The sequence below is a fragment of the Suricata suricatta genome, chromosome 3 (assembly GCF_006229205.1).
Source record: "Suricata suricatta isolate VVHF042 chromosome 3, meerkat_22Aug2017_6uvM2_HiC, whole genome shotgun sequence".
NCBI lineage: Eukaryota > Metazoa > Chordata > Mammalia > Carnivora > Herpestidae > Suricata > Suricata suricatta.
The window spans coordinates 7,995,476-8,020,987 of record NC_043702.1 but is presented as its reverse complement, the minus strand read 5'-3'; the positions used below and the strand labels follow the sequence as shown (position 1 = coordinate 8,020,987).

General features: G+C 50.8%; 1 protein-coding gene across 7 annotated transcripts in view; it reads right to left on the bottom strand.

The window, feature by feature from the left end:
* The window catches only part of GPR55 (G protein-coupled receptor 55), a 65,009-nt gene that overhangs the window by 17,404 nt on the left and 22,093 nt on the right, over positions 1-25,512 (bottom strand). Inside the window, exon 4 of one of the 7 annotated variants that reach the window (XR_003906419.1) lies at positions 14,259-14,490. The exons of 5 other annotated variants lie outside the window; for them this stretch is intronic. The gene's annotated coding sequence lies outside the window, so the exon portion shown is untranslated. Of the gene's footprint in view, positions 1-14,258; positions 14,491-20,653; positions 20,927-25,512 lie in introns of those variants that run through there. One more of the 7 variants, XR_003906415.1, reaches the window with a different exon arrangement.

Below are 25,512 nucleotides of genomic sequence, written 5' to 3'. Positions count from 1 at the left end.
GAATGACGGCTTGCACAGAGGTGCCACACGCCTGCAGAAAAGCTGGGTGTCACGCCAGGACAGCCAGCGTCTGAAAAAGGCTGTCCTGACTTCTAGCCCTTCTGGAGTTCGGGATTCAGCGCTGCCGCCCACACACAGGAGTGTGATGCTGCACGTCTCCTGTTTAGGACGCCGGGCCAGCAAGGCCTGGGCCCCAGCCCGGGGATGCCTCAGCCCCTGTCTGTGCATCTTCAAGGGATAGTCAGCAGGGTCGGTGTGGGCAGGGCCCGGGCCCCGGCTTCCGATGCCAGGCCCCCACAGCCACGTTGTTCAGCCTTGGGCCACACAGTCCCTGAGGGCCCTTCAAGCAGAGATTTTCCCAGCATCTCCCACATTCAGGGCTGGGAGCCCTGAGACTCACTCACGGGCCCTGGGTGGCTCTCGGCAGGGACCCCTCAAAGATCCCAGCCTCCCCAACAAAGTCTGGGCTGAAACACCCTGACAGATTCTGCTCCGATGGTGAAGAGGGACCAGGAGACCCCGTTAGAGACCAAAGCACAGGCTATTTTTACAGGCCCGGCACGCTGTGACTTTCGGGTGTCTACAGGAATAGAAACTCCCCCAAGCGGGTCTGGGTAATCCATCCCAGCACACGGTTGTGTCTGTAGAAATAACAGCTGTGTGTCACCTGGCCCTCAGAGCATGGGCTCCCCGTTGCTGCGAGAAGAGGTTCACAGAACTAACCGTGACATCCTTCTAAGTTGTCATCCTATGACTCCGGTCCTGCCCGTGCTTGTGCTACGGGCAGAGCCAAGTTCACTCCCGGACTCGGGCCCCAAGCTGGCCTGGGAGTGAAGACAGGGAGGCCTCCGCAGGTCGCTGGCCCAACGTAAGCCAGCATGAGTGGGTCAGGCCAGGGCGTCGTGGGCGCAGCTGTGGGGGCCGGAAGGCGGCAGGGAGGAGCAGGGCTGCGGCGAGGGGGCCCTGGGGAGGGGTCAGCACCCAGGGTCCCACGGAGGGTGACTCTCCACCCCGCCCCTCCTCAAAGGCAGCCTCGCCCACCTCCGTTGTGGCCCCGCTTTTGTAATTACTATTTGTTTTATTGCTGTTGTTTTTGAGTGAGAATCTTGAGAACATAGCATGATCCAAATGCAGATGTGAACACAGAGTAAGAGGTCTCTGCCCCACCACTGGGCCCCCAGACCCGGAGCCTCCCACCCCTCAGGGCACTGCTGATGACAGCTGCTTCCAGAGCGTCTGCGCCAACATATGTACATGTGTGTTATTTTCTCTCTCTTCTAACACACAAAATTGTGTCTTATGTGAGTGTTGCTGCATACAAATTCTCTCCCACCCTTTCTTTTTTTTTAAATGTGTGCTTATTTTTGAGAGAGAGAGAGAGAGAGAGAGGGAGAGAACGAGTGGGGGAGGGGCAGAGAGAGAGGGAGACAGACTCTGAAGCAGGTTCCAGGCGCTGAGCTGTCAGCACAAAGCCCTACACGAGGCTTGAACTCACGAACCCTGATCATGATCTGAGCCACCAAAGTCGGACTCAACCCACTAAGCCAGCCAGGCACCCCATCTCCCACCCTTTCTTGAAGAGCTTTGCTAATGACCCGCCATCAAGGTGAAAGTCCACCCCACCCCGGGCAGGAGGGAGCGTGGGCCAGAGAGACTCTCCTGGGGGTAGACCAGGCAGGAGCCTGCCCAAGGCCCCACCTATGGCTCCAGCCCCTCCACCTAGCTCCTCTCCACCCCCTGCCGCTGCCCCAGCCCTGGGGAATCACAAATATGAAGAGTTTTTTCTCAGGAGATTCCTTAAACCTCCCCGAAGCAGCCACCTGGTGTTGCCCACCCTCTCAGAGGCCTTGGGGGTCTGGTGTGGGGGCAGAGGTGGGAGGTCCTGCCTGCCCACCAGCCGGGAAGCACAGAGTGGGAGGCTCTGATCTCTAACCTTACCAGTGTCCTGGGGTAGCATCTGAGCTCTGTGAGCCACTTGCCTGTAGGGTGACAAAAGGAGGCCTTGGTGGAGAAGGGAGGACAGGAGAAACTGAGGACCAAAAGGCAGGGAGAGGGAGAGGGGTCCATCCTCTGATCCAAAGTTTCAGGCTCTGCCACAGTTGTGTCCCCAAGCTCGTCCTATGCATTTAGCCTGCATGACTCTACTGGAGCAGAAATGAGGCCCTTTCCTGGGGTCTGAGCGGAGTCCCCGAAAACTGCCCCCATGCTGCCCCCCCCCCCTTAATAGCCATCCATACAGACCGAAAACATTCAGCCTCCTTGAAAGTGGGCACCTGGCAGCTGACAGCTTCAAGGTCACAGCTCACAATATGGAGGCAGGGTGGAGTAAAACACACCAGGGGGCAGCAACCCTTTAGAATTCACCCCTTCCCCTCCCACGCGCCCCCTCCGGCTCTCACTGGAAATGTAGCTTGAGTTCCGGCCTGACATTCTGGACAACTGGGTGTGGGCTTCCCTTCCGTTTCTGCCGGGGCTCTAGTAACTTTTTCAGAGCTCCCTGCCCCTGCATTGTCCTACCTGTGGCCAAGTCCCCCTAAGTGAGGGCTGTTTTCAAGCCAGAGGCCGAAATTCTACAGCACGCAGAAAGGGCCTTTCTCCGTGAAGGTTACAAAGACCATGGGGTTCTGGAAAAGATGGGCGCCCAAAGCCTCCCCTCCTGCTGAACTCAGGGAGCAGAAGTTCTGTGATTTACACCGGAGAGGCCAGAACTTCCAGGGAGCCCCGGATGCCCCCAGGTCAACACGAGCCCAGGCCCCCCAATGCCCTGTAGGGGTGCAGGAGTTTCCAGGCCTTTCCTCTGCTCCCACCAGGCCATCAGGGCTCCCTGCAATTCCCGCCTGGGCCCTGGGGGCTTCTCTGCACCTGTCACCTATCAGAGACCACAGCTATCAGGCTGCATTTGTGTGTTTCCTAAGGGACATGTGGGGGGTTGGGAAGGGTGGATCCTTTAGAAATAGTGTTCTCTTCATGTTTCCTTTTTTTAAAAAATGTTTTATTATTTCTGAGAGAGAGAAACAGAGTGCAAACAGAGGAGGGGCAGAGAGAGAGGGAGACAGAATCTGAAGTAGGTTCTAGACTCTGAGCTCTCAGCCCAGAGCCTGATGTGGGGCTCGAACTCACAAACTGTGAGATCATGACCTGAGCCAAAGTCAGACGCTCAACCGACTGAGCCCCCCAGGTGCCCCTGCATGTTTCCTTTTGCATAAACTGCACTAAGTCCTTAGCTCACATGTCCATCGAGAGTTTAATATTCTCTTTCACACTTCAGTTATTAAACGTCTATCTTACTTTTTGTGACGCGTTTTCTCCCCACACCGCCCCTTCCCAGCCCTCCCCACGTGCGCGCATTTTTATATTTGTTTTTCCGCATGGAAATTGTCGATTTGGGTGTAATCGTATGTTCTTTTGTTCAAATAAACTGTCTGGGAGCTTCAGTAATGTGTGTGCCTTCACTCTTCACAGTTAGAGTAAGGATGGTATTCATTTTCTTCCTGGAAATCTTTGAATTAACTTTTTTTAGCCTAAGTTGGAGGATTAACAACTTCTCCACTACCTAGCGCCTGGCAGGTCAGAGCCACGGGGGTCCCAGCCCGCCCCCCACCTCCCTGGGGTGAAGGAAACATCCTCTCAGGCAAAAGCCCTTTGTCCCGAGGGCCTCTTGAACGCAGACATGGAGTCCTCCACTTCTGCTCCCTGATTGTCACAAATACCAGCCCCGACACACCACAGCTATCACCCCAACCCCGCAGGAGACTTCATTAATGACAGGCACCACCCTCCACCATTTATCTCCAGAGTCCTAAGGATCAGCCAGCGGGTGATGCACTTTTTAAATAAAATCAGCACATTCTCCAAAATATGCCTATAGACTATCACTAGCCTCATTTACAGGTGCGGAAACTGAGGTGCAGCGAGGCGGAGTCTACACGTGCCCCAAGAGCACAGAGCAGGGCTGGGGTTGGGGAGGGTGGCCCTCAAAACGGCGGCCTGAGAGCTCTAGCAATCCTTCTCGGCACATCGTCAGCCCTACCCCAGCCCCCCACACCCATGACCCCTTTGCCCCCAGCTTCACGGAGAAAATCTGGTGGGTCAGGCGTGCACCTCAGGCTCTTTGTCCTCAAACTAGTGCCATCGGCACCCAGCCGACAACCTCAAGTGCTTCGGCAGCTTAGCGGACTCACCCCCACCTGCACCCCGTCCCACCCCCTCCTCCACCTGCTCCCTCAGGCTGTCACTGCTCTTTGGAGGTGTTCGCAGGGCACAGAAAATGTTAGCAGATGTCAAAAGAACAAAATTCATCCTCTCCTTGTTGATTTTGAAGGTAGAAAATTATTCCTGATGCATTAAATAATTTGAAAACTGTGGAGAATTCTGTAAAAGTACATTAAATTCCATCATGGGAGCTTTGTAGTGTTATATGAAGAGAAAGTTATTACAAAAGGGAAAGTTTTCAGTATTCGTTAAATAATTGGATCCGGCTTCTTCTCCATGAAGAGAAGGTGAGGACGAATGAGTAGGAATGAACACGAGTAGGATGAGGGCCCGCGGCCTCACCTAAACCACACCCTCCGAGTCCCAACTTAAGAAGATGGTAATGATGAGGACAGTCTCCACGGGCGGCCGAGGGTCCAGCACCTTCCAGCTGCCCCCATGTGTCTGCCGCCTGGCCCTCCTGCTGAGCCCTGCCCTCCAGCCCCATCCAGGACTCCTCCCTCCACTCCCAGATCCCCCCTCTTCCTGGTTCCTTGACAAAACACACCTATTTCCAGCCCAAGCGCGGCCTCTGAAGGCCTCCGTCAGGGCCTCGGTTTCCTCGTCTCTACAGTGGGCACGCGTGTGCTGCGGGCAGGGTTACTAGTTCTCCCTCAAGAATTCTCTGCCTCTGAGGTCACAAGGACAAATCCTAAAGCAACAGAGGCAGGCAGACCTCTGATTCCAGAACCCGGTCAGGCTCTCACCTGCTCACTGGCAGCAATGAGGACAAAACAGCCCTACTATTATCCTGCTGCCCCCCGCCCTCCCCCATCCCCTGCCCCCTCCCTTGCATCTTCCCCCCTACCTGCTGCCCTCCAGCCCTGCCCCTGCTGGCCCCCACTCTGAGTCCTTGACCGGCCCTCCTCCCCACCATGCCCGGCCAAGCTCCTGCCTCTCACCAGCTGGCCCCCTCCTCACCTGGACGCCCCCAAGGCCCATTGTCCTCACAGGGCCCCTGGAGTCCCCTGCTGCTACAGTTGCCCCTGCCCTGCCAGCCCCCTTTCCCCGCCCTGCCTCCCCCTCTTCTGCCTGACCTCCCCTCTGCTCTGCACTCTTCCTTTGTTCTGGACCCCCCCTTCTGGCCCTTATCTGGACTCCAGTCACCTGGGCAGATGCTCAGCTGCTCTACCCCCCTCCCACCCACTCCCCTACTCCCATCATCCCCCCACCCTCAGGCCACCCTGCAGACTGTCCCAGGGAGCTGGCACCCCTGCCACTGGGCACCTGGACCTCTCCGGGCTTCATGAGTGGGGCACCTGCCGGGGGCAGGGACCTGGCAAGTGTGGGGTAGCCCTACGGGCCCTCCGGCACTCCAGGAAGCCCCCATCCTCAGAGTGAGTGCTCAGCCATGTGGGGGTCTGGCCCCTACCAGGTGACCCCTCTTCGGGATCAGTCCACAGGCCAAAGAAAACGTGACAAACAGCTTTGCCCCTCCAGGCTCTCAGAGTTACCACTGGGAGGGGTGGCGGGCTCGGTGGACTCAGGGTATCTTTCCCTGCAGGGCCGTTCCCTGCCCTGTGGCCAGGCGGGCCCCCCTCGTTCAGATGACTCATTCCACACCCCAAAATATTCAGAGAAAAGTGATTATGATACTGTATTATAATACAAAATAGTAAAGAAAATACAGAGTACAAAGAAAAATAAACAAATCGACCTGCACTTGGCTTTGAAACCCTTTGTGGCTGGGGTGAGGGAGACAGGAGGGGAGTTGTTGTGTAGGACTTTCACTATCACTAACAGAAGCACTGCTATCGGCTCCATGGGATGTTTCTCTGCACAGCGGCCATTGTGTCAACGGATGTTGCCTACAGAGCAGTATTAATAAACTCCTGTCATATATTTAATGTAACTGGTAATAAGGCAGCAGAGAAAACGGTGTCTATCTGCAGGCAGCCTGACCTAGAATGAAGCAAAGCATTCCTAAACTTACTCTTGGATGAAAAGCAAAGGACTGTCCATAGGTGCTTGGAAGTGACAAAAAATACACTCGTGCTAGGTGTGGGCACCTTCCAAGATTCTGAAAAATCACTGATTCTGCCAAACACCATGGCCTGAGACAGAGCATCCTAGCTTGGAGGAGATGGTGCCTGAACTGAGGGTGAAGGAGAGATGGGAAGAAATGTGGATTCCAGCAGTGCTTAGGAGACCAGGGGACCAAAATGAAGTAGGAGAGCAAAGATGCTGTTTGTGGAGTCCACAATGGCTCTGAGGTTTCTGACGCTGGGACTAGGTGGGTCATGGGGGAATTCAAAGGGAGAGACAGCACCGGGGTCCAGGTTCGGCTGGGGAGAAAGGGGGGTCCATCTGGACCCTAGAGTTTGGGGTACTCAAAGATGCCACCCACTCTCCATGGGGACATAGGACAGGGAGCCATCAGGGTAAGGACAGTGGAGAAAGCTTGCAGGTTTATAGAAAAAAATTTATAGTGTAAGAAAATAATCTAGAAGCTAACGGGGGAAGAGAACTAGTAACAGGGTTGGCAGAAAGATTGGAACCCAGAAGACAGAAAGGAGCTGGTCTGCGGTAGAAGCGCAAGTCACAAAAGGCAGAGGAAGGATCAAACAAAGGACCAGCCTGTGTGTGAAGGTGAGGAGGGGCCAGTACTAAATCTTGGAGAGGAAATCCGCCTACTCAGAGCGGCAAGGAAAGCCTCAGAACGCAGGTTTCAGCTTATACAAATCAGTTGCCTATAAAAACTTTGAGTCAAGCATGGCCCTTAAAGATAAATGGCCAAAGCTTGTCAAAACACAAAAATGAATTAGTGGAATCTTATTTATCACCCAAGTTACCATAGGCTTATTAGGTGGGTTGCCTGCAGACTAAGTGGTAAATAATATTTATGATGAGTCTTCTTATATAACTTTTTGGGCTAAACGGAGCCAGATGTTTGGTCTCCTAAGCTTTTTAGTAAATTGTAAAACAGGGGCGCCTGGGTGGCTCAGTCAGTTAAACGTCCAACTTCAGCTCAGGTCATGATCTCACAGTCTGTGGGTTCGGGCCCCACGTAGGGCTCTGTGCTGACAGCTCAGAGCCTGGAGCCTGCTTCGGATTCTGTCTCCCTCTCCCTGCCTTTCCCCTGCTTGCACTGTCTCTCTCTAAAATAAATAAAAATGTTTGAAAATTTTATTATAAAAAAAATAAACTGTAAAACACATATTAACAAACACAAACTTAACAAATTTTAAATTGTTTTCCTTGAATAAGATGGCCCTGATTCTAGGTTGGGCCCTATGATGTACACTTGAAACACTAAATAAAAACATAGCATATAATAATTTGTAATTGTGTGTGTGTGTGGATTCTGGATAAAAAGTTAAGCCATTGAAAAGTCTTGCCCTGGCTTATTAAAAAAAAATCACATGCCAAAAGTCATCACTGAGGAGAAGATTAATGCTAATTCTCAAAAATCTGTAAACTATGCAGTGTAGCTGCTGTTGAAATCACCAAATGAAATAGAGAATTTATGCAGGAGAGCAAGATGTTTGAAGCCTTTAAAATTTGGCTCATCATTCTCATATTAGGAATGGGGGTATCGGGTAAAACAGCACATAAAAATCTGGCCAAGCAAGGACCTTCCGAGCCACCACTTGAAGGGAAGCCATCAAGCTGGGCTTCAGACGGGATCAGTTTTCTTTACAAAAGGCCATGTAATGCTGTTTACTCCTAAAATGTGTAAGAAGTACAATCAGAGTTCTCCTTCTATAATCTGATGACCAAAAAATGGTTGAGCCAACCTTGCATACCTTGGCCTTTGGCCCCATTTCTCTGGGAAATAGTTTTAACAAATATTTCCTATTGCATTGAAAAACACTTGCTCGTTCTTGAGGGCATTTCATCTGAAGGAAAGGCTGGGGCAGTTTAACTGGTTGGTGCTGGGGATACTGGAATCAGGATGAGAGTAAGTGAAGATTCCAGGTGCTCTTTTGGCTTGATTCCCCCAGTTCCGAAACTACAAAACTCTACCGAATCCCTAGCGGGAGGCAGATGCTCTGGCCCTTGTACCAGCCACCATCCAAGGCCCTGGAGCAGCCGTGAGCTCTCCATGGAGTCTCATGACCTTGTTTCTTTGCATTCCTCTTGAGCCACTGAAGGACATCATTTCGGGTGGGAGGAAATAAGGCCTCCACGTCCAAGCATTTGTTCATGAGAACCTTGATTCCAGCCACATGTCTTCCGGGTCTCAGCAAGCAACTCCCAGTTAAAGCAGGAGAGCCTGGCTTTCTTAAGAGCTTATTAAATATTGCCTCCAAATACCACTTGGGAAGGAAAGTCAGCTATGATGTGACTCCCGTCTCCCCACCGGGGCTTGGAAGCATCATGCACCTTGGAAGCTTGTCCTAAGAGGACGAACTTGCAAGATGGACAGCGATGGACCAGCTAACAATGAGCCCTCTTTAGCCCTGGGGACTGGCTGAGCCTCTGAGAACCCAGCGATTCTATTGCCCTGGGTGGGAGGCTGGGATGCTCCCGGTGACGGGAGTCCTCCGTCATGGCTCCAAGGAACTGGGTCGCTGGCGTTCTTACATGAGAAGACACTGCACAGTTCTGTCCTTGGGCAGCTCTGTCTGAGATGCTGGTGCCCAGGGGAGCAGAAGTTATCACGGGTCATAGAGAGCCGGGAAGGTCCACAGGTGTGGGGTGATGGAGCCTGGGAATGACAAGCCCCAGATGCTTCCCAGAGAGGTTTCCAAACCAGAAAGGGAGAGGGCTCTGGGGTGATCTTCATAGAAGAGGTCTGCTTCTCTTGTCCTGGGAGGACTGTGCCCTCCAGACTACCCAGCTCCCCGGAACCTCAGAAGTTGGGGCCGCGTGCCACATAGATGTTCACTAGGGTGTCTTCCAGGCAACTGAGCAGGAGGCCAGAGGGCCCCTGGAGCCCAAAGTAAAGTGTCTGAAGGTCCTTGGAGGGGTGTGTGTGTGTAAAGAGAGAACGGACAGGAGAAATTTGGGGGTGAAGAGTCAGGTGAAGGAGCAAGGGAGTAATTGTGGAAGTTGGGCACCCTGCTCAGGGCACGTCCTTGTTCTGAAAACAGGGTCACTGCCAGGATTCCACCCCCACCTCACCCCAGGCAGCAAAGAGGCTGCAGCAGTGAGGCAACCCATCTGCAGAGGTGACATCTGGACTTTATTGGGTGGAGGTGTGTGTGGGGAGGGGTTACTACTTCCCCCCGACCCACAGACATCTCCCCGGACTTCTGTCCCCACTCCAGCAGCACTCAGAGCTATGTCCAGCACGCCTAGGGTCAAAGGGTCCCGCCAGGCTCCAGAAAGAACCAGTCTTCCTGCCCTTGATCTGGGTGGCACCCTGGATTCCTGCCGCACTGAGCTTGGGGGTGCAGATGGCTTGGGGAAGCGGGACCCCCACCCACCCAGTCCCAGGAGCAAATTCTTTGGCCCATTCCTGGACCAGGGCCTAGCAGAGGCTCCGCTCAGGGTAGGACTGACCCCTGGAGCAAGCAGTGGGCTCAAGAAAGTTCTTATGGAGGGTGTCCTCCCGCTCTGCCCATCTCCCCACCTGCCCTTGGCTTTCGTGTTTAGAGCTCAGGGTTGGGGTTTCCTGGCAGACCGCGTTCACCATATCGTCTGTAAACTCAAGACCATCCATGAGAGGAATCTGGGCTCCCCTGGTCTGTAAGTTCTAGAGAAGAGGGACCAGTCAGAAAGTCTGTCTTCAGATCATGAACCCACCCCACAGGAAGGCCATTATCAAGACTAAGAAGTCTACAGGGGCCAAAGGAAAGTGTCATTCTGGACCCTGAGCGCACCAGGCTGTGCCGCCGTTGGGAGGGCAGAGGGCCTGTGCTCTGTGAGTTCTCGGAGGCCGTCATCCCCCCCACCCTCAGCCAGTGTTAAGCTTCCTGGGGGGGCCCAGTGCAGGCTGCTGGCCCAGCTGGGCAGGCAGGAGAGTGTAAACACAGATGCCCCGATTTCTGGCTGATCCAGCCTTTTCCTGCTTCTGTCCAGGGTGGGAAACAGGGGCAGCCCTGTCTGTACTGGGGCCTGCAGGGAAGGGAGTGGGGGAGGGCGTGGAGGCTCAGAAAAGCCCCTGCAGACAGCCTTGCCCTCCAGCAGGGATTCTCTCCCATGGCACCCAGAATCCTTCGGCCGTCCCCAGGGATGCTGCAGGAACACGGTCCTGACCCAGCGGGACACCGATGGCCGGGAACAATTGCAGAGCTAAGCAGCTGCCTCTGAGGGGCCAGGACCCACAGTGAGCAGGGTGCTATGCTCAGTGAAGGGTCCCAGTCAGGCACTCAGCGCCGTACAGCAGGGCCTCACCCCTCCTCCCGCTGCCACAGCCTCCCTCTGCCATAGGGAGGCCTGGCACTGTCTCCGGGGGAGGCTGGCTTGGAGAGCGGGTGTGTACCAGGCACGGGGCACCGTTGGGCTGGAACCATGTGTGTTTGTCCCAGAGCAAAGCCTCTCTACAACCTATGCCAGCCCAAGTCAGGCCCCACCAGGGGATGGGGGCACAGCATCCTGGCTGATTCCCTCCAGGGGCACTGCCTGAGACCTGGGCAGCAGGTGCTCTGACAAGCACCCCCTTCTTGTGCATCTCCTCCCTCCCCTAGTGGTCCCTCCAGGGGGGCGGGGAAGTGCTCAAGAGGTTCAGCCAGTCCCTGAGCTTGGGTGCCTGTGAGATGTCTGGACTCGGGAATTTTCTGGAATGGACAGAGCCCCATGCTTGTCTCTGGGCATCTTTGGCCCAGGGAGCCAGGGGTCAAGGCAACAGAGGTAACAATGAAGTCAAGAAGCAAGAACCTGGAGAGCAGAGTCCTCCTCAGGTTCTGTGCTGAGATGCGGTGCTCCAGGCCAGCCCTGTTCTGCTGCCTTCCTCCCCCAGACCCAGTAGGAAGGACAAGTGAGAACAGTCAGGCAAGAAACCTCTCCACCAGGACACGTTCGTCATGCATCACTCACACGGCAATATGCCTGGGCTACCGGGGTTCCAGGAAGGACCTGGAGAAGACTTCCCAGGGCAGTGACGGAAATGACCTAAGATTGGACACCAAACGGGGGCGAACCTGTTTTGGAAAGGGGTGAATCAACAGCCCTCCCACATGTGAGGTTTTTCCTAGAACTTCTTGAGCTTAACAACCAGGACTAGGGAACCTTGTTGAGGGGGAGGGGGGAGGGTCTAGTGGACTCTCCTCGAAAAAGCAGCTGGCCCTCAGGTCTGTCCTCTAGATCCTTCATTGTCCCCTAGCAAATGCCCGAGGAATCCTGCACCCCGTCCGGACATCCCTGGATCACGGGCCATTCCGGGCCCATAGGACACAGAGCTTCTGTCCAACAATTGTCATGGCCCCGGGGCCACCGTCGGTCTTCTGCCTGTTCCTCGCCATCCTCCACGCCCCTCCTGGCCTCACTTGCCTCACTGTAGTGGCTCCCTTGCAAACACCCCAAGATGCTGACGGGTCCTTGAGAGGGAGCCCCGTCCCTGCCTTCAGTGCCCACAGAGGGAGCAGACTCCCAAGGGGATGGTATGACCGAGCCCCAGGTGGGCTGTGGGGATCAGAAAGCGAGGACAGTGGGGATGCTCCCCCACCTAGGTAGAGCCCAGGGCAGTGTGTCGAGCCTCCCAGGGACCCCAGAGGCTCAGCCTGGCATGGGAGCACCTGTCTGCCCCCTGTGCACCCAAAGGTGGATGGAAAACCATCAGGGGCCTCCTCCAGTCAGCCTGGAGCTTCTTCCTCAGGGGCCACAGCTGAATCCTGAGCTTGTGAAGGGGGAGGAAGCCGCTGAGCATCCAAGCTGGGAGGAAGGGGCTGGGTTAGCACAGCCTGTGGGAGCGGATGGCCCAGGCCACCTCTGTGGATGTCATTCAGCACGGATCTCAAGGACTGGAGGCTGACCAGACCCGCACTCCCTACACGGCCTCACCCCTACACTCATGCAATCCTGGGGAAAGAGGAGAAACCCTGACTTAACCCAGACCAGGGTCCTCAGCACAGAGGTTAAGTCTCGGAAAAAATGAGGGTGCCTGAGGTCCCATCACACCTGGAACTGGGATGTGTGCCGGCCTCATGGGCACGAAGGCTGGGATCCCCGGGGGAATCCCCACACGTTTAGAGATGAAGGGAAGAAAACTTGCGGAGGGGACTGGAGAGGACACGGTTCCAGTAACCACTGTGGTTAGTTCAGAGGGAAACATCCACAGCCCACAGCCGAGATGACTGTGCCGCAGCACGAGAGCCCCCCCTCCGAGAGCCCGGAGGACGCCGGGCGTGAGTGGCAGCCCCGAGAATGACTCAGCCCCGAGTGACGTCACTCAGGCAGCAGGGTCAGACTCCTGGGAGCTTCAGGGCTGTAACTGCACGCTCTGTCACAAAAGCACACCGGGCTCGGGCCACTGTCCCCAATGTCGCCACAGAAGGTCCACTGCCTGTGCTCCCGCAAGGAATCCTTCTAGATGCCCCGCGGAAAACAGGTTTCTCACCAGGCCCCGCAGATGCAGCGTGGTGATGAACTAGGGCTCCATCCCAACCGCAGGTGCTGCCTGGTGGGGGAGGCAGATGCCTGAACAGAAAAGATACTCCCGTATCCTCTGCGAAAGGGGGCCCACGTTCTCCCCTTCCTTCCTCTCCGCCCCCGCCCCGGGCTCTCCTCCGTGGTCACCGATCCTGGTCGCCAGCAAAGCACAGAGAACACCATAGAGCCAGAGGTGGCTCGGGGGATCGGTGCAAAAGCACGTGGGGTGGACAGGAAAGCCCCGTGTTAGGGAGAGGTGGGATTGTGTGACTGGGATCTGAGAGAGGGACAGAGAGGGAGCGAGTTGAAGAAGGCAGCTGCGTGAGGGGGCAGCACATTTCCAGGAGGCGTGGGGGTGGGGGCTGGGGAGACAGTTCCCTGTTACTTGCTGTGCATGGAGCAGGTTCTCCCAGACAAATGACTCAGTTTCCTCAACAACCAGTGACATGAAAAGAAAAGAAGGGAAGGAAGACTGTTACAGAATGCAACGCATTTCCCTCCAAATGTGCCCTCCTTTGCGTCCTGACCCAATTTGGATAAACCAGCCGTAAAAAGACAAAAGACGCTTTTGAGACAACTGAGGGTACATCTGAGTATAGACTGGGCGGGAGGTGATGTTAGAGTGACTTCTAAGTTTGTTTCCTATGATGCTGGCACGTGGTGGTTGCATTAAAAAGTGTCCTGAACGGGGACACCTACCTGGCTCAGTCAGTTAAGCGTCTGACTTTAGCTCAGGTCATGATCTCACGGTTTGTGGGTTCGAGCCCCCACAGCGGGCTCAGGCTAAAGGCACAAAGCCTGCTTGGGATTCTCTGTCTCCTTCTCTCTCTGGCCCTCCTTCACTCGTTCTCTCCCTCCCTCTCCTCACAATAAATAAACTTTAATAAAAATTTTTAAAGTGTCCTTAACAGAAGAGATGCACGCTAAAGTACTGGGCTGAGATGTCAGGAGGCCAGTGGGAGTGGGTGAAGAGAAGAAATCCATGAAAGAAGGTTGGTGGAAGCCGACCATGGTGGCAGCTGGGCACGGGGTCCTGTTGAGGCAGGTTGAGGTCCCGAAGCAGGCTGCAGCCCGGGCAGAGACACAAGCAAACAGGACTGCCCACCGGACCCTTGGGGAACCTCCTGGGCCAATCAGGGCCATGCAGGTGGGTGCTCAGTTATTTCAGGACTCTATTAGGGTTCTTTGAGACACGCTTCCCAACTAAACACCTTAGTCACCTATGTTAATGAACCCCACAAAGTAAATAACAATTACCATAGGTCAATGATGCTTAACTGTGATTGACCCAATCTATATACAACTTTCCCATATTTGATTTTCATATACTCAACTTCCCAACAGCCCCATCACCCTTGTCCACAACACAGGCCAACACCCTGCACCCCTCTCACATGCCCAATCCAGAGACAGCCATGCTGTCAAATCGACATTTTGAACTATGGCCCCGAGCACCTGCCTGGCTTCCAACCGTGGGTAGTGCACCTGCCCCCCTTGGTCTGTGCCACCATAGTGCTGCTGCTTGTGGGCTATTTCGTAGAGGTTCGCTTTATTGTTTTATGACTGTGAATGGAAAATGGCAAAGTGAAAGCATTGATACCAATGGTGGGAAACGACAATGCAATGGAAATTGTGAGGTGTGCAGAAGCAGCCAGCCTTGAACTCGAGCCAGCCATACCTGGGCCGTAAGCCAGCCAGCCACGCTCCAGTGCGAAGGATAAGAATGCAATCACAGAGCTCGTGCACAATCCTGGAAGGCTGCATCTAAGGTGCAAGATGTCATTTGGGATTTTCTCGTATTTTCAGCTCAGGGAGAACGGGACCCAACCCACATTCCCTACCCCTTCCCCACAAATATGGAGTCTGTCGCTAGATTTCATGTTTCCAGTGCTTCTTCTGTTTTGTTTTGGTTTTTTTTCTTAGTTATACTACTTAAAATTTATTTGAAGAATCACATGGAAAGAGCAATTTGTACAATTTTTTTCCCACTCTCCCTTTTCTGCACTCCATTTAAAGGAGAAAACCCCCTTTTTTCAGAGTTTTCTGAGTTTTTTCCCTTTTTACCTCCTCTTTCCCTACAGATACAGATAACCTGTCATACAGATAACAATACCTTCCCTTCTTCGTATGAATTGAAATTTTGTCTCATATCTAAATAGAGACTTAATGACATTTGAAATAGGCTTTTCATTATTACTCATCCCATTCAAAAGAGGTAATGTGTATTTTTCTTCACATGTAATCAAAGGACTGAAAATGAAAATGAGATTTTTTTTCCATATCAAATTGTCAGAGATTTGTTCAATGGCAGTTTTTAGTGCTGGCAGAACTGAAGGGAGGATGTTCTCAGGTGATTTCTAGAAGGCAATTTGGCAACATATTTCAAGAGTCTTAATAATAGCCTACTCTTTGACCCTAAGGAACATAAACACCTATCAGTTCCATTTTGTGCCAGATGCAGGTTGGAGTGACCTGAAATCTAAGAAGGGAGAGTTAGAAAGAACTTTTCTCCCTTGTATTGGGCCCTGAGGAGATTACACTGGGGATGGAGGGGGTTACTGGACTTCAGGTAGAGACCACATGGTCAAAGATGAATCCTCAAGGGGACAGTAGGCCTACAGAGAGAGGGCAGCTTGGGCACAGGAAGCCTGAAAACTGGTGACCGCCTTGTGTGTTCTTCACATTGGAATGCCCTATTATCCCCACACCTTCAGGAACATACGATTAGAGGGTACAGCCTGGCTTTAGCTGTGAAATCTGGAAGTCAACTGGACTCTAGCCATCCCTTGAGCTGTAGATGAGCTAGGCTCTTCTGGACCTCAAGGGTCTGGGGAAGGAACAAAGCCCTCCATGGGATATCCTATTCTTATGGACTGGAGATGGCCAAAGACTTCCCAGCTTTCCTGCAAGTTCCCAAGGCAGGGGTGGCTAACACCTCCATGAACCTCTCTGGCCACCATGCTTATTAGGCTCTTCCCAAAGTTAGGCTCTTCCCAAAGTTCCCTGCCCACAGGCAGTCATCAGTGTACTGAGCATTTCTGAAGTTTGGGAGCTACAGGGAGATGGGGAGGATTCATGGCCCAGAAACACAAACCTTGGCTTCTCAGTCAAGCATTGCCCCAGCTAAAATGGCCACAGCCACTCTGTCCCTAGGGGACAGCCTGAGGCCAGCTTCCACGTGGGTCCCAGCCTCTTTCTGGCAGGCTTCTCTCACCCCACTGTGTCCCTGATCCTTCTCTCTCTCTCTCGAGCCCCTGAGCTGTGGCCCAGGGTCACGCTGACACCTCTACCCTCAGGTTCCACCTTCTGCCCTCACAGTTGTCAAGATGTTCCCTAGCTAAAGAGGACACTTGGTGCCAGCTGTTATGGTGGTCTTTTCATCCTGTTTTAACTGAGTCTTGGGGGATTTGGGTGATGCCTGGGCCAACCCTTGGGTTCTCAAGGAGAACGGACACCCCACAGAAGCTAGTTCTGAAGTGGCCAGAGGGGAGGAAGGAAAGACACCAGCTGAAGTGACCAGTGGCAACCACGAAGATGCTGTGGGCAGGATAACACCCTCCCCACAAAGATGTCCACATACTACTTCCCAGAAGCTGTGAATGTGTTATGTCCCATGGCATAGAGAGTCAAGGGTATAGATGAAAGTAAGGTTGCTAATCAGCTGGCCCTAAAAAATAGGAAGAGTAGCTCGTATTATCCAGATGGGCCCAATAAAATCACAAGCGTCCTTAAAAGTGGAAGAGAGAGAGAAGAGAAAGTCAGAGGGGTCCAATGTGAGAAGGACCCAACCCTTGTTGCTGGCTTTGAAGATGGAGGGAGGGGCCTCGAGCCAACAACTGCAGGCAGAGCATTCTCTGGAAGCCGGAAGAGCCAAGGAAAGGTTCTCCCCTGGAGCCTCCGGGAGGAATGCAGCGCTGCCAACATCTCGATTTTCACCCAGTGTGACCTGTGTCAGACTTCTAACTGGCAGAGCTGTAAGAAAATAAATCTGTGGTATTTTAAACCACCAAATATGTGGTCATTTGTGAAAGCAGTCAAAGAAAACTGATACAGCTTCACAGACGCTATCAGGGAAGAGAACCTGGTAAAAGTCTGTGTCTCTTGGGTCCCTGGGACTGTAAGAAGGGCATTGAAGGCAAATCACCCGAGCAACTGTAGAGGTAAGAAACATCCAGGCTACATACGCCCAGTGTAGACCTCATCAAAGACCATGAGCGTGAGTAAGTTTGAATCTACACATGACCAGCAGAGAGGGCTGGCTGTCTCGTAGGGGTCCTGGAGACACCTGTGCTCAGGGGACTCCCAAGGCAGGTCCTCCAGGCCTGGAGGTTCAGCGAGCTGATGTGGAGGCTCGAATTAGCCAAGCTCATTCCGAGAACCATACCTCCCAAGGCTGCAGGCCCGAGGGCTTCTGATGAGAAGGCCCTCTTCCACTTGAGCCAAGATCCCCAGGAAGTGAAGTCATAACCAGAAGGCTTCTGAGCAAGTTCTGTGCCTTGACTATTTCCAACCATGGCTACACAGCCTGACAATAGTGTCTACAGTAGTTGCCCTCACACCAGAGAGGCTGTGCACATCGGTGGGCCTGGCCCCCCGCCCAGCCCACCCCAGACAGAGTGTAGATGAAGCTGCAATGGCCCATCCATAACTGGTGTCCTTTTCCAGTGTTCTCACCATGACAACCAAGCCCTTGTTCTAGTCTGGGGGCCATTGGGTCTCCAGAAGGAAACTCTGCTTAGCGCTCTTAGGGGCTATGTGGATTTTAACCGCTACCTTTCAGACAACAGTCTTATTTCCCTTCTATCCATATCATTGGCAGAAGCCTCCTAGTGGCTTCTGTGCAGTCAACATCTCCCAATCCCTGTACGTGGAGACAGGGGTATGAGTGTGAACAGCCTGGGCACCCACAGGGCCCTGGGTGCCCCCGCCCCAGAAGCCTCCTTTGTCTCCATCCCAGCAAACTGCCGTCACCAGCCTCACCCCTCCTCAGTGGAGACCCCCTGTGTGTGCCACCCGGCCCCTCATGCCCAAGGTGCTCCTGCTTTGTCAGTCTGGACGCTTCTTTGGTTGCAGGCCAGCCCCTTCCTCTCGAATTTCCTCTCAAAATCTGTAAACCTCAGAGTCTCGGAAGTCCCTGGGGCTCTTGGTCATATTTGGTATCCTTTTCAATCACCCAACAGAAAGCCCCTGCCCCTCCCCTTTCACCACTAAGTGGCTGTGTCACCTTCAGGGACAGGTAGTTAATTCCTGTAGGCCTCGTTCTGCCATTGCTCAACCATTTATTGAGCACCAATGAAGTGTCAGGCAGTGACTTAGAAAAGGTGCTAGAGAGGGTGCCTGGGTGGCTCAGTCGGATAAGCGTTTGACTTCTGCTCAAGTCATGATCTCACAGTTCTTGAGTTCGAGTCCCGCATCAGGCTCTGTGCTGACAGCTAGCTCAGAGCCTGGAGCCTGTCTTCAGATTCTGTGTCTCCTTCTCTCTCTGACCCTCCCCTGCTCGCACTGTCTCTTTCTCTTTCTCAAATATAAGCAAACAAAATTAAAAAAAAAAAAGAAAGAAAGGAAAGGTGCTAGAGATATAGCAATAAGCAAATCAAACCAAACCAACCAACAAATAAAAATCCCAGCCCTCCAGGAGCTTACATTCCAATAAGAGAAGACAGGCAAGAACTAACAGATACACAAGGTCAGGCAGGGGACAGGTGCCAAGGAGACAGTTAAAGCAGAGACGTGAGATGGGGGTTGAAATTTGAAATACAATAGCCAGAAAAAGCTTACTGAGAAGGTAAGCAAAAATCTGAGAAAGAGGGCCTCAGTTTCTCGTTTGTAACCTGGTAAGAATGGCATTTACCTCAACAATCGTTGTGAGGATCCATTAAGTTAATACATGCAAAGCATTGAGGTTACTGCCTGGCCCATTGTAAATGCTTCACAAATATTAGGCATGGTATATTCATTACTTTAATAAATGCTTTATAAAATTTTTTAATGTTTATTTTTGAGAGACAGAGAGAGGGACAGAGCGTGAGCAGGGGAAGGACAAAGAGAGAGAGAGGGAGACATAGAATCTGAAGCAGGCTCCAAGCTCTGAGCTGTCAGCACAGAGCCTAATGCGGGGCTTGAACTCACGTACTGCAAGATCATGACCCGAGACAAAGTCAGATGCTTAATGGTCTGAGCCATGCAGGCGCCCCAATAAATGCTTTTTTGAAGGCTTTAGTGTTTTTCAAGCATTCAGTTTAGTCTGTGTTGGGAAGTCTATGATGGCGAGTGCGATATGCAAGCCAAGGTAGTCTTTCAAAAATCATAACACAGGGGCACCTGTGTGGCTCAGGTGGTTAAGCGGCTGACTCTTGACCAGCTCAGGTCTTGATCTCATGGTTGTGGGATCGAGCCCCAAGTGGAGTTCTGCAGTAAGTGGAGCCTGCTTGGGATTCTCTTTCTCTCTCTGCCCCTCCCCTCCTCAGGCTCCCTCTCCCCCAACCCCCTCTCTGTCTCTCTCTCTCAAAATAAATCAATAAATATTTTTTAAACCATAACACAGACATCGCTAATCAGTACTGCACCTGCTGCCTGAACCCGAGTCCTTCTTAACAGAGTCCTCCAGGAGCCACTGTCACCAAACAATTGGAAAGGACAGACAAGAAGAAACTAACGTGCCATCCTTTGATGGAGTGGCACTTAGGGACAGATCCATCTTTTGAACTCCCTCCACTCTCCTTATCCCTTTACTATGGGACAGTAATTGCCTCTGTCCCCAAGAGCTGCCATTCCATCTCATTGATCCTTCCTGTGAAATCCTCTTCTCCGTCTGCTTTGAGCGGCAACGAAAACAATAATTCGTAGTCCGCTACTGACATTATGTAAGACAATACAAACCAACCCACGTGGTTAGTAGTCTAACTGTTATGCGTTATTTCTTCAGGGATCACCCAGGAAAAAATATCTTAACTTCCTACTACTTTCTGTGCTTCCTTGATGTGAAGACAGGTCTGAGTCATTGTTAGGGGCATGTGTGACAGGGGATCCGATGTTCCTGAGAAGGAAAGCGGCTGTCACACAGACTCCCTGTTCTTCCCACATAATTGTGAAATTTCCACAATATAAACATAAGCTTCTTCTCACCGCACTCCCTCTGAGCCTGTTTGAGGCGGTCCCAGCTTCCAAATACTAACGCGTTAGTAGGATCGCTACTCAGGCCTCTGAAACATTAGCTCAATGGAAATCTTCTTGGAACTGTAAAGACCAAAGACAATTCAAGTGTGTAGAGAATGATTAGACTTCACCTTTTATGGACCAGATGTCCATAAAGAAGACGCACAGAGAAGGTGTGCCTGGGTGGCTCAGTCGGTTGAGCGTCCGACTTCGGCTCAGGTCCTGATCTCGAGGTCCAGGAGTTCAAGCCCCATATGGGGCTCAGTACTGACAGTTCAGAGCCTAGAGGCTGCTTCAGATTCAGCATCTCCCTCTCTCTCTCTGTCCCTCCCCCTCTCATGCTCTGTCTCTCAAAAATCAAATAAACCTTAAAAAAAAAAAAGAAGACACACACAAAAATGTAACCAGGAAAGAGTATGCCTGTGTTTATACCAGATGCTCTCTAGTTTTCCTTAGGAGGGAGGCCCAGTGCCTAGACCAGTGGGAAATCTTGTCCTAGCATTCATCCAAAAACTGGGTTTTATTATGAACTTTCATTTTTTTTTAAATATGAAACTTCCAGAAAAGTTGAAAGCCATCAATACCTGGTTGCCCATCACCAATTTATGTATATATACACATACACGTGGATACCCGCACCTTTTTCTGCTGAACTCTTTGGAAATAAAGTGCAGACATAAGATCACTTTCACCCCTAAATACTTCACTTGATTCTACAAAAAAGAAGGACATTCTCTTATATAATCAAAATACCATCATCACACCCAAGAAATTTAGCAGGAACACAACAATATGATTTAATACTCCGTCCTTATTCAAAGCTCCCCAATTACCTCCTCAATGTCATTTATATCCTTTTTGAACAAATTACCACGTCGAATCCAGGTTCACACACTGTCCTTCTACCTTTTTGGTCTTTCATTGACACTCATCAGGAGACTCGTGGACTATCCCTCAATCTCTGTGTGCCCAGTTGCATCCTCATGATGTAATTCGGAGTAGCTATTTGAGATCTGATGCTACTGTGGTGAGGTGGTGTCCTTTCCTAATGGATCACATCAGGAGGCACATAATGTTAGTCTGTCCCGTTATTTATGAATCTAATTTTGATTGTTTAGTTAGAACTCTCTATTGTTGTTGATACATAATCTGCCAAAAGATACTCCGACGCCGTGTGAGCATCCCGTACCCAACAGCACGTCACTCAACGGCTTTAGCATCTGTTGATGCTGTTGACGGAATCTGTCATTATGGGCGTCTTTGCAGAATGGTGATTATCCGATTCTATTATCCCTTCTTTATTTATTATCTGGCATTAGCTGTCTGTGAAAACAAGCTGAAACCTGCGTCTCTAACTGTCATAAATCCCATTTAAAACAGCAGGAAATACTCCGCTGGAAGTACAATCAGGCACAATGTCGGTACATGGTTTCCAGCTCCTTCTCCTCATGCTTCTTTCCCTCCAGCCGATCCACTTCCTGAGCGCTTTGCTCCCAGCCCTGTATAAAGCACTTGGGGTATACAGGATCATTTCATTAACTCCCAACCTCCCTGGGGGCTAACTAGTATTAGTCTCATTTTGCGGATGAGGATGCTGAAACAGAGGCAGCTTGCCCAAGGTCATCCAGTAAGTGACCTGAGACTTGGAACCCAGACACAACTGAGCAAAAAGGCTGTGTCGCGGCCCAGTCACTTTCCTAAGCCACTGTGTCACCCTTTTCTGTATGCAGATATGGCAATTCTGGCAGTATCCGTCCTTGGTTGGTGTTGGTTCCTGCAGAACCCCTCACCCTTCTCCCCGAGTATCAGCTGTGCGTCCTAAAAATGCCAGAAGAATAAACATAGTGACTACGGGATTACGGATCATTTTTATTTTCCCCTTTATACTTATCTGTATTTCCCAAGTTTTCTACATTGAACCTGCATTGACGGTTTGGGCAAATTCTAGTTGAGGGCTTCAGGAAAGCTCTTCCCTGTAGCCGTCTGTCTCTGTTAGAGCCAGGCCCAGAGGGTCAGCACGTGGACACACGCCTGGGCTTACGTGCTGGGAAGTGGCCGTTTCGTGACTAGGTGATTCATTCTACACCAAACCAGCTGGGGGAAAGAATCCAGTTCGACTGATGGTCCGTTTTCCCAGAGTCCTAATCACAGCCTGGTTTTGTGCAAGACTGCAGACAGCTAGCTCTCAAGGACAGAGACTGAGCCCAGGACCTCAAACTTTACAAAGTAACAGCAAGACAAGGAAACACACAAGAAACCCTTTTTGAGAAGGCCGGGGTAAGAAACGTTTGGCAGCAGAACAAGAGAGGTGGCCACCGTCCCAAAGGTCAGATACCCGAGCAGCGACTGAGGTTTCAAGTCTCTAAAGGGGAAGTCTGAATCACAGACCACAAAGTCCTTAGAGTTTATAAGATTCTGGGCCTTTACAACCTCATGTTTCTTATTTTTGTTACTCCATATTGTTTCCCCATAGTCTTCAACAGAAGGGCAGAAATGCCTTTACAAAAAAAAAAAAAAAAACAGAATTAGTAGGAAGATAGAATCCCAATGCAAAACTGTGTAATTCGTAATAACAAAAAGCCACCACAAGACAACGCTTATATGGAAAGAGCTTGGAAGGCAACTCCCTCTAACTTCAAGAGAGAAACAGTCAACAGACTGAAAATCAACAGCTTTTCTTAGATGCGTTGGAGAAATGAGGTCATAGGACGGACCACCAGCCTGAAGTCTGGAGAGAGGGGCGCATACAGAGAATTGAGACTCACCAGGAAGAGACGTGGTCATCGGAGCCGGCAATCTGAAGGAACCCCCCAGCAGTCTGATGAACTGCTGGAGGCGGAGTGTGGACCCGCCCGACAGGCCCAAGCCCCTGGAATCCTTTCCTGGGGTTTACTTCCAGCAGCCCCACCAGGCTCTCACTGTGAAGGTGGGAAAAAGTCTCCATGCATCAGGCATGGGGAGGGCAAAGTAACCATTTTCAAACACACTCAAGGAGAAAGTAACCATTTCGAAAGACCAGAGCATCCCGTTCTCTTTAATAAAAGCCTGAATCCCGGGAAACTGCTTTACCCAGAGCCTTATCTACCCTGGAGGAGGAGCAGTGAGAAGATTCCAACCCCTCCAGGCTTCCGGTCGGTTTTCATTATCCGTTTGTTCTTGCAGGCTGCTGCCTCCTTCCTTTACAGCCCTTAACACATTAATCACAGTTGATTTAGATTCCCTACCTGATAATTCCAAAACCATTGTCATATCGGAGTCTGGTTCTGAGGCTTGCCTCGTCTCTTCAGACCACTGTGTAGACTTTTAGCTTGGCTTGCAATTTTTTGTCAAAGGTTGGTTACGATGTGTGTGATAACAGGACCCGATTGAATCAGGCTTCTAGTGTGACGTTATGTTAATCTGGTGAGGATCTAGACTATGTCTGATGTTTGCTGTAATTGTCGGGGCAGGACTTCAGTTTCCTTGAGATTCCTGGCTTCATTTTTTTTTCCTCCTCTGTTGTTTTGGGTTTCCCTCAGAACTCCTTCTTAAATAAAGTCTGTGTCTTGCAGCTCTCAGTCATAATCTACTTATTTTTTAAGTTTATTCATTTATTTTGAGAGAGAGAGCTAACAGAGTGAGGGTAGAGTGAGAGGAGAGAATCCCAAGCAGGTTCCATACCATCAGCACAGAGTCCAATGCGGGCTCGAACCCACCTACCGAATCGTGAGATCATGACCTGAGCCAAAACCAAGAGTCCGCGCTTAACGGACTGAGCCACCCAGGTGCCCCAGTCATAATCCACTTTTATTATACTGGAGTCTGTTGATGTGGTGGTAAGTGCAGTGGGTTGATTAATGTCCCCTCAAAACCCATGCTCACGAGGAACCTCAGAATGTAACCTTATCTAGAAATAGGAATTTTTGCATATATAGTTAGTTATACTAACATGAGGTCATACTGGGTTAGGGCGGACCTTAAATCCAATGATTGACATCCTAATAAGAAGAGAACCCACAGGGACACATGGAGACACACAGACAGAAAAATAATAAAGATATTGTTGAACTGAACAGCACCAGTCAGTTGGATCTAAGTGGCATTTACAGAATACTTCACACAACAAAAGCATAATACACATTCTCCTCAAGCTCACATGGAATATTCACCAAGATAGAGCACATCGGAGCCATAAAGCAGATCTAAATGAGTTTTAAAGAATAGAAATCATATAAATTATGTTATCAGACCACAGTGAAATTAAACTGGAAATCAATAACAGAAAGATAGCTGGAAAATCCCAAAATATTTGGAGATTAAATAACACATTTTTATTTTTTGAATGTTTTTTTAAATTTATTTTTGACAGAGAGAGACAGAGTATGCCAAGAGGAGGGGCAGAGAGAGGCAGAGATATAGAACGCAAGGCAGGTTCCAAGCTCTGAGCTGTCAGCACAGAGCCTGACGCGTGGCTGAAACTCATCAATCGCGAGTTTCTGACCTGAGCCAAAGTCAGCAGCTTAACCAACTGAGCCTCCCAGGCGCCCCCTAAACAATGCATTTTTTCATGATACATGGATCCAAGAAGTCTCAAGACGTTATTTTGAGATATTGTAATGAAAATGGAACCAAAACATCAAAATTTGTGGGAGGCATTAAAACAGTGCTTAGAGAAAAATTGATAGCATTGAATACACATATGAAAAAAGAAGAAAGATCTAAAACTAATAATCTAAGCTCCTACTTGGAGAAACTAGAGAAAGAGTAATCACTAATCATTAAGGAAATTCAGTCAAAACCACAGCGAGTCCAGGGGTGCCAGGCTGGGTCAGTAGGTAGAGCACGTGACTCTTGATCTCAGGTCTGGGAGTTCAAGCCACACATTGGCTGTAGAAATTACTTAAAAATAAGATCTTAAAAAAAAAAAGCCACACTGAGTCCACAGAAAACATACAGAAGGCTAACAGACACATGAAAAGATGTTCAACATCACTTCTCAGGAAAATGCAAATTAAACTACAATGAGATATTACCTCACACCTGTCAGAATGGCTAAAATGAAAAACTCAAAAAACAAGGGTTGGGAGCTATGTGGAGAAAAAGCTACCCTCACACACTGTTAGTGGGACTGCAAACTGGTGCAGCCACTGTGGAGAACAGTATGGAGGTTCCTCAAAAAATTACAAATCGAACTACCCTACAATCCAGCAATTGCATCACTGGGTATTCACCCCCAAAAAAACACAAAAACACTAATTTAAAAGGATACATGCACCCTATGCTTCTTGAAGCATTATTTACAGCAGCCAAATTATGGAAACAGCCCAAATGGTCATCGACAGATGAACAGATAAAGATGTAGTATATATAATATACATACAGTGGACTATTATTCAGCCACAATACAGAATGAAATCTTGCCATTATCAACACTATGGATGGAGCTAGAGAGTATAATGCTAAACAAGTCAGAGTAAGACAAATACCATACGAGTGCACTCATATGGGGAATGGAAGAAACAAAACAAGAGGCACGTGGGTGACACAGTCCATTAAGCATCGGATTCTTGATTTTGGCTCAGGTTATGGTCTCGGTTTGTGGGATCCAGCCCCGTGCTGTCAGCATGGAGCCTGCATGGGATTCTCTCTCTC